This window comes from Lolium perenne, chromosome 3 (assembly GCF_019359855.2).
Source record: "Lolium perenne isolate Kyuss_39 chromosome 3, Kyuss_2.0, whole genome shotgun sequence".
In the NCBI taxonomy this organism is placed as follows: domain Eukaryota; kingdom Viridiplantae; phylum Streptophyta; class Magnoliopsida; order Poales; family Poaceae; genus Lolium; species Lolium perenne.
The window spans coordinates 354028397-354038396 of record NC_067246.2 but is presented as its reverse complement, the minus strand read 5'-3'; positions in this window follow the sequence as shown (position 1 = coordinate 354038396).

Genomic DNA, 10000 nt, shown 5'->3' with positions numbered 1-10000 from the left:
CCTAAACCCTAAACCCTAAACCCTAAACCCTAAACCCTAAACCCTAAACCCTAAACCCTAAACCCTAAACCCTAAACCCTAAACCCTAAACCCTAAACCCTAAACCCTAAACCCTAAACCCTAAACCCTAAACCCTAAAACCCTAAACCCTAAACCCTAAACCCTAAACCCTAAACCCTAAACCCTAAACCCTAAACCCTAAACCCTAAACCCTAAACCCTAAACCCTAAACCCTAAACCCTAAACCCTAAACCCTAAACCCTAAACCCTAAACCCTAAACCCTAAACCCTAAACCCTAAACCCTAAACCCTAAACCCTAAACCCTAAACCCTAAACCCTAAACCCTAAACCCTAAACCCTAAACCCTAAACCCTAAACCCTAAACCCTAAACCCTAAACCCTAAACCCTAAACCCTAAACCCTAAACCCTAAACCCTAAACCCTAAACCCTAAACCCTAAACCCTAAAACCCTAAACCCTAAACCCTAAACCCTAAACCCTAAACCCTAAACCCTAAACCCTAAACCCTAAACCCTAAACCCTAAACCCTAAACCCTAAACCCTAAACCCTAAACCCTAAACCCTAAACCCTAAACCCTAAACCCTAAACCCTAAACCCTAAACCCTAAACCCTAAACCCTAAACCCTAAACCCTAAACCCTAAACCCTAAACCCTAAACCCTAAACCCTAAACCCTAAACCCTAAACCCTAAACCCTAAACCCTAAACCCTAAACCCTAAACCCTAAACCAAAAACCCTAAACCCTAAACCCTAAACCCTAAACCCTAAACCCTAAACCCTAAACCCTAAACCCTAAACCCTAAACCCTAAACCCTAAACCCTAAACCCTAAACCCTAAACCCTAAACCCTAAACCCTAAACCCTAAACCCTAAACCCTAAACCCTAAACCCTAAACCCTAAACCCTAAACCCTAAACCCTAAACCCTAAACCCTAAACCCTAAACCCTAAACCCTAAACCCTAAACCCTAAACCCTAAACCCTAAACCCTAAACCCTAAACCCTAAACCCTAAACCCTAAACCCTAAACCCTAAACCCTAAACCCTAAACCCTAAACCCTAAACCCTAAACCCTAAACCCTAAACCCTAAACCCTAAACCCTAAACCCTAAACCCTAAAACCCTAAACCCTAAACCCTAAACCCTAAACCCTAAACCCTAAACCCTAAACCCTAAACCCTAAACCCTAAACCCTAAACCCTAAACCCTAAACCCTAAACCCTAAACCCTAAACCCTAAACCCTAAACCCTAAACCCTAAACCCTAAACCCTAAACCCTAAACCCTAAACCCTAAACCCTAAACCCTAAACCCTAAACCCTAAACCCTAAACCCTAAACCCTAAACCCTAAACCCTAAACCCTAAACCCTAAACCCTAAACCCTAAACCCTAAACCCTAAACCCTAAACCCTAAACCCTAAACCCTAAACCCTAAACCCTAAACCCTAAACCCTAAACCCTAAACCCTAAACCCTAAACCCTAAACCCTAAACCCTAAACCCTAAACCCTAAACCCTAAACCCTAAACCCTAAACCCTAAACCCTAAACCCTAAACCCTAAACCCTAAACCCTAAACCCTAAACCCTAAACCCTAAACCCTAAACCCTAAACCCTAAACCCTAAACCCTAAACCCTAAACCCTAAACCCTAAACCCTAAACCCTAAACCCTAAACCCTAAACCCTAAACCCTAAACCCTAAACCCTAAACCCTAAACCCTAAACCCTAAACCCTAAACCCTAAACCCTAAACCCTAAACCCTAAACCCTAAACCCTAAACCCTAAACCCTAAACCCTAAACCCTAAACCCTAAACCCTAAACCCTAAACCCTAAACCCTAAACCCTAAACCCTAAACCCTAAACCCTAAACCCTAAACCCTAAACCCTAAACCCTAAACCCTAAACCCTAAACCCTAAACCCTAAACCCTAAACCCTAAACCCTAAACCCTAAACCCTAAACCCTAAACCCTAAACCCTAAACCCTAAACCCTAAACCCTAAACCCTAAACCCTAAACCCTAAACCCTAAACCCTAAACCCTAAACCCTAAACCCTAAACCCTAAACCCTAAACCCTAAAACCCTAAACCCTAAACCCTAAACCCTAAACCCTAAACCCTAAACCCTAAACCCTAAACCCTAAACCCTAAACCCTAAACCCTAAACCCTAAACCCTAAACCCTAAACCCTAAACCCTAAACCCTAAACCCTAAACCCTAAACCCTAAACCCTAAACCCTAAACCCTAAACCCTAAACCCTAAACCCTAAACCCTAAACCCTAAACCCTAAACCCTAAACCCTAAACCCTAAACCCTAAACCCTAAACCCTAAACCCTAAACCCTAAACCCTAAACCCTAAACCCTAAACCCTAAACCCTAAACCCTAAACCCTAAACCCTAAACCCTAAACCCTAAACCCTAAACCCTAAACCCTAAACCCTAAACCCTAAACCCTAAACCCTAAACCCTAAACCCTAAACCCTAAACCCTAAACCCTAAACCCTAAACCCTAAACCCTAAACCCTAAACCCTAAACCCTAAACCCTAAACCCTAAACCCTAAACCCTAAACCCTAAACCCTAAACCCTAAACCCTAAACCCTAAACCCTAAACCCTAAACCCTAAACCCTAAACCCTAAACCCTAAACCCTAAACCCTAAACCCTAAACCCTAAACCCTAAACCCTAAACCCTAAACCCTAAACCCTAAACCCTAAACCCTAAACCCTAAACCCTAAACCCTAAACCCTAAACCCTAAACCCTAAACCCTAAACCCTAAACCCTAAACCCTAAACCCTAAACCCTAAACCCTAAACCCTAAACCCTAAACCCTAAACCCTAAACCCTAAACCCTAAACCCTAAACCCTAAACCCTAAACCCTAAACCCTAAACCCTAAACCCTAAACCCTAAACCCTAAACCCTAAACCCTAAACCCTAAACCCTAAACCCTAAACCCTAAACCCTAAACCCTAAACCCTAAACCCTAAACCCTAAACCCTAAACCCTAAACCCTAAAACCCTAAACCCTAAACCCTAAACCCTAAAACCCTAAACCCTAAACCCTAAACCCTAAACCCTAAACCCTAAACCCTAAACCCTAAACCCTAAACCCTAAACCCTAAACCCTAAACCCTAAACCCTAAACCCTAAACCCTAAACCCTAAACCCTAAACCCTAAACCCTAAACCCTAAACCCTAAACCCTAAACCCTAAACCCTAAACCCTAAACCCTAAACCCTAAACCCTAAACCCTAAACCCTAAACCCTAAACCCTAAACCCTAAACCCTAAACCCTAAACCCTAAACCCTAAACCCTAAACCCTAAACCCTAAACCTTAAACCTAAAACCCTAAACCCTAAACCCTAAACCCTAAACCCTAAACCCTAAACCCTAAACCCTAAACCCTAAACCCTAAACCCTAAACCCTAAACCCTAAACCCTAAACCCTAAACCCTAAACCCTAAACCCTAAACCCTAAACCCTAAACCCTAAACCCTAAACCCTAAACCCTAAACCCTAAACCCTAAACCCTAAACCCTAAACCCTAAAACCCTAAACCCTAAACCCTAAACCCTAAAACCCTAAACCCTAAACCCTAAACCCTAAACCCTAAACCCTAAACCCTAAACCCTAAACCCTAAACCCTAAACCCTAAACCCTAAACCCTAAACCCTAAACCCTAAACCCTAAACCCTAAACCCTAAAACCCTAAACCCTAAACCCTAAACCCTAAACCCTAAACCCTAAACCCTAAACCCTAAACCCTAAACCCTAAACCCTAAACCCTAAACCCTAAACCCTAAACCCTAAACCCTAAACCCTAAACCCTAAACCCTAAACCCTAAACCCTAAACCCTAAACCCTAAACCCTAAACCCTAAACCCTAAACCCTAAACCCTAAACCCTAAACCCTAAACCCTAAACCCTAAACCCTAAACCCTAAACCCTAAACCCTAAACCCTAAACCCTAAACCCTAAACCCTAAACCCTAAACCCTAAACCCTAAACCCTAAACCCTAAACCCTAAACCCTAAACCCTAAACCCTAAACCCTAAACCCTAAACCCTAAACCCTAAACCCTAAACCCTAAACCCTAAACCCTAAACCCTAAACCCTAAACCCTAAACCCTAAACCCTAAACCCTAAACCCTAAACCCTAAACCCTAAACCCTAAACCCTAAACCCTAAACCCTAAACCCTAAACCCTAAACCCTAAACCCTAAACCCTAAACCCTAAACCCTAAACCCTAAACCCTAAACCCTAAACCCTAAACCCTAAACCCTAAACCCTAAACCCTAAACCCTAAACCCTAAACCCTAAACCCTAAACCCTAAACCCTAAACCCTAAACCCTAAACCCTAAACCCTAAACCCTAAACCCTAAACCCTAAACCCTAAACCCTAAACCCTAAACCCTAAACCCTAAACCCTAAACCCTAAACCCTAAACCCTAAACCCTAAACCCTAAACCCTAAACCCTAAACCCTAAACCCTAAACCCTAAACCCTAAACCCTAAACCCTAAACCCTAAACCCTAAACCCTAAACCCTAAACCCTAAACCCTAAACCCTAAACCCTAAACCCTAAACCCTAAACCCTAAACCCTAAACCCTAAACCCTAAACCCTAAACCCTAAACCCTAAACCCTAAACCCTAAACCCTAAACCCTAAACCCTAAACCCTAAACCCTAAACCCTAAACCCTAAACCCTAAACCCTAAAACCCTAAACCCTAAACCCTAAACCCTAAACCCTAAACCCTAAACCCTAAACCCTAAACCCTAAACCCTAAACCCTAAACCCTAAACCCTAAACCCTAAACCCTAAACCCTAAACCCTAAACCCTAAACCCTAAACCCTAAACCCTAAACCCTAAACCCTAAACCCTAAACCCTAAACCCTAAACCCTAAACCCTAAACCCTAAACCCTAAACCCTAAACCCTAAACCCTAAACCCTAAACCCTAAACCCTAAACCCTAAACCCTAAACCCTAAACCCTAAACCCTAAACCCTAAACCCTAAACCCTAAACCCTAAACCCTAAACCCTAAACCCTAAACCCTAAACCCTAAACCCTAAACCCTAAACCCTAAACCCTAAACCCTAAAACCCTAAACCCTAAACCCTAAACCCTAAACCCTAAACCCTAAACCCTAAACCCTAAACCCTAAACCCTAAACCCTAAACCCTAAACCCTAAACCCTAAACCCTAAACCCTAAACCCTAAACCCTAAACCCTAAACCCTAAACCCTAAACCCTAAACCCTAAACCCTAAACCCTAAACCCTAAAACCCTAAACCCTAAACCCTAAACCCTAAACCCTAAACCCTAAACCCTAAACCCTAAACCCTAAACCCTAAACCCTAAACCCTAAACCCTAAACCCTAAACCCTAAACCCTAAACCCTAAACCCTAAACCCTAAACCCTAAACCCTAAACCCTAAACCCTAAACCCTAAACCCTAAACCCTAAACCCTAAACCCTAAACCCTAAACCCTAAACCCTAAACCCTAAACCCTAAACCCTAAACCCTAAACCCTAAACCCTAAACCCTAAACCCTAAACCCTAAACCCTAAACCCTAAACCCTAAACCCTAAACCCTAAACCCTAAACCCTAAACCCTAAACCCTAAACCCTAAACCCTAAACCCTAAACCCTAAACCCTAAACCCTAAACCCTAAACCCTAAACCCTAAACCCTAAACCCTAAACCCTAAACCCTAAACCCTAAACCCTAAACCCTAAACCCTAAACCCTAAACCCTAAACCCTAAAACCCTAAACCCTAAACCCTAAACCCTAAACCCTAAACCCTAAACCCTAAACCCTAAACCCTAAACCCTAAACCCTAAACCCTAAACCCTAAACCCTAAACCCTAAACCCTAAACCCTAAACCCTAAACCCTAAACCCTAAACCCTAAACCCTAAACCCTAAACCCTAAACCCTAAACCCTAAACCCTAAACCCTAAACCCTAAACCCTAAACCCTAAACCCTAAACCCTAAACCCTAAACCCTAAACCCTAAACCCTAAACCCTAAACCCTAAACCCTAAACCCTAAACCCTAAACCCTAAACCCTAAACCCTAAACCCTAAACCCTAAACCCTAAACCCTAAACCCTAAACCCTAAACCCTAAACCCTAAACCCTAAACCCTAAACCCTAAACCCTAAACCCTAAACCCTAAACCCTAAACCCTAAACCCTAAACCCTAAACCCTAAACCCTAAACCCTAAACCCTAAACCCTAAACCCTAAACCCTAAACCCTAAACCCTAAACCCTAAACCCTAAACCCTAAACCCTAAACCCTAAACCCTAAACCCTAAACCCTAAACCCTAAACCCTAAACCCTAAACCCTAAACCCTAAACCCTAAACCCTAAACCCTAAACCCTAAACCCTAAACCCTAAACCCTAAACCCTAAACCCTAAACCCTAAACCCTAAACCCTAAACCCTAAACCCTAAACCCTAAACCCTAAACCCTAAACCCTAAACCCTAAACCCTAAACCCTAAACCCTAAACCCTAAACCCTAAACCCTAAACCCTAAACCCTAAACCCTAAACCCTAAACCCTAAACCCTAAACCCTAAACCCTAAACCCTAAACCCTAAACCCTAAACCCTAAACCCTAAACCCTAAACCCTAAACCCTAAACCCTAAACCCTAAACCCTAAACCCTAAACCCTAAACCCTAAACCCTAAACCCTAAACCCTAAACCCTAAACCCTAAACCCTAAACCCTAAACCCTAAACCCTAAACCCTAAACCCTAAACCCTAAACCCTAAACCCTAAACCCTAAACCCTAAACCCTAAACCCTAAACCCTAAACCCTAAACCCTAAACCCTAAACCCTAAACCCTAAACCCTAAACCCTAAACCCTAAACCCTAAACCCTAAACCCTAAACCCTAAACCCTAAACCCTAAACCCTAAACCCTAAACCCTAAACCCTAAACCCTAAACCCTAAACCCTAAACCCTAAACCCTAAACCCTAAACCCTAAACCCTAAACCCTAAACCCTAAACCCTAAACCCTAAACCCTAAACCCTAAACCCTAAACCCTAAACCCTAAACCCTAAACCCTAAACCCTAAACCCTAAACCCTAAACCCTAAACCCTAAACCCTAAACCCTAAACCCTAAAACCCTAAACCCTAAACCCTAAACCCTAAACCCTAAACCCTAAACCCTAAACCCTAAACCCTAAACCCTAAACCCTAAACCCTAAACCCTAAACCCTAAACCCTAAACCCTAAACCCTAAACCCTAAACCCTAAACCCTAAACCCTAAACCCTAAACCCTAAACCCTAAACCCTAAACCCTAAACCCTAAACCCTAAACCCTAAACCCTAAACCCTAAACCCTAAACCCTAAACCCTAAACCCTAAACCCTAAACCCTAAACCCTAAACCCTAAACCCTAAACCCTAAACCCTAAACCCTAAACCCTAAACCCTAAACCCTAAACCCTAAACCCTAAACCCTAAACCCTAAACCCTAAACCCTAAAACCCTAAACCCTAAACCCTAAACCCTAAACCCTAAACCCTAAACCCTAAACCCTAAACCCTAAACCCTAAACCCTAAACCCTAAACCCTAAACCCTAAACCCTAAACCCTAAACCCTAAAACCCTAAACCCTAAACCCTAAACCCTAAACCCTAAACCCTAAACCCTAAACCCTAAACCCTAAACCCTAAACCCTAAACCCTAAACCCTAAACCCTAAACCCTAAACCCTAAAACCCTAAACCCTAAACCCTAAACCCTAAACCCTAAACCCTAAACCCTAAACCCTAAACCCTAAACCCTAAACCCTAAACCCTAAACCCTAAACCCTAAACCCTAAACCCTAAACCCTAAACCCTAAACCCTAAAACCCTAAACCCTAAACCCTAAACCCTAAACCCTAAACCCTAAACCCTAAACCCTAAACCCTAAACCCTAAACCCTAAACCCTAAACCCTAAACCCTAAACCCTAAACCCTAAACCCTAAACCCTAAACCCTAAACCCTAAACCCTAAACCCTAAACCCTAAACCCTAAACCCTAAACCCTAAACCCTAAACCCTAAACCCTAAACCCTAAACCCTAAACCCTAAACCCTAAACCCTAAACCCTAAACCCTAAACCCTAAACCCTAAACCCTAAACCCTAAACCCTAAACCCTAAACCCTAAACCCTAAACCCTAAACCCTAAACCCTAAAACCCTAAACCCTAAACCCTAAACCCTAAACCCTAAACCCTAAACCCTAAACCCTAAACCCTAAACCCTAAACCCTAAACCCTAAACCCTAAACCCTAAACCCTAAACCCTAAACCCTAAACCCTAAACCCTAAACCCTAAACCCTAAACCCTAAACCCTAAACCCTAAACCCTAAACCCTAAACCCTAAACCCTAAACCCTAAACCCTAAACCCTAAACCCTAAACCCTAAACCCTAAACCCTAAACCCTAAACCCTAAACCCTAAACCCTAAACCCTAAACCCTAAACCCTAAACCCTAAACCCTAAACCCTAAACCCTAAACCCTAAACCCTAAACCCTAAACCCTAAACCCTAAACCCTAAACCCTAAACCCTAAACCATAAACCCTAAACCCTAAACCCTAAACCCTAAACCCTAAACCCTAAACCCTAAACCCTAAACCCTAAACCCTAAACCCTAAACCCTAAACCCTAAACCCTAAACCCTAAACCCTAAACCCTAAACCCTAAACCCTAAACCCTAAACCCTAAACCCTAAACCCTAAACCCTAAACCCTAAACCCTAAACCCTAAACCCTAAACCCTAAACCCTAAACCCTAAACCCTAAACCCTAAACCCTAAACCCTAAACCCTAAACCCTAAACCCTAAACCCTAAACCCTAAACCCTAAACCCTAAACCCTAAACCCTAAACCCTAAACCCTAAAACCCTAAACCCTAAACCCTAAACCCTAAACCCTAAACCCTAAACCCTAAACCCTAAACCCTAAACCCTAAACCCTAAACCCTAAACCCTAAACCCTAAACCCTAAACCCTAAACCCTAAACCCTAAACCCTAAACCCTAAACCCTAAACCCTAAACCCTAAACCCTAAACCCTAAACCCTAAACCCTAAACCCTAAACCCTAAACCCTAAACCCTAAACCCTAAACCCTAAACCCTAAACCCTAAACCCTAAACCCTAAACCCTAAACCCTAAACCCTAAACCCTAAACCCTAAACCCTAAACCCTAAACCCTAAACCCTAAAACCCTAAACCCTAAACCCTAAACCCTAAACCCTAAACCCTAAACCCTAAACCCTAAACCCTAAACCCTAAACCCTAAACCCTAAACCCTAAACCCTAAACCCTAAACCCTAAACCCTAAACCCTAAACCCTAAACCCTAAACCCTAAACCCTAAACCCTAAACCCTAAACCCTAAACCCTAAACCCTAAACCCTAAACCCTAAACCCTAAACCCTAAACCCTAAACCCTAAACCCTAAACCCTAAACCCTAAACCCTAAACCCTAAACCCTAAACCCTAAACCCTAAACCCTAAACCCTAAACCCTAAACCCTAAACCCTAAACCCTAAACCCTAAACCCTAAACCCTAAACCCTAAACCCTAAACCCTAAACCCTAAACCCTAAACCCTAAACCCTAAACCCTAAACCCTAAACCCTAAACCCTAAACCCTAAACCCTAAACCCTAAACCCTAAACCCTAAACCCTAAACCCTAAACCCTAAACCCTAAACCCTAAACCCTAAACCCTAAACCCTAAACCCTAAACCCTAAACCCTAAACCCTAAACCCTAAACCCTAAACCCTAAACCCTAAACCCTAAACCCTAAACCCTAAACCCTAAACCCTAAACCCTAAACCCTAAACCCTAAAACCCTAAACCCTAAACCCTAAACCCTAAACCCTAAACCCTAAACCCTAAACCCTAAACCCTAAACCCTAAACCCTAAACCCTAAACCCTAAACCCTAAACCCT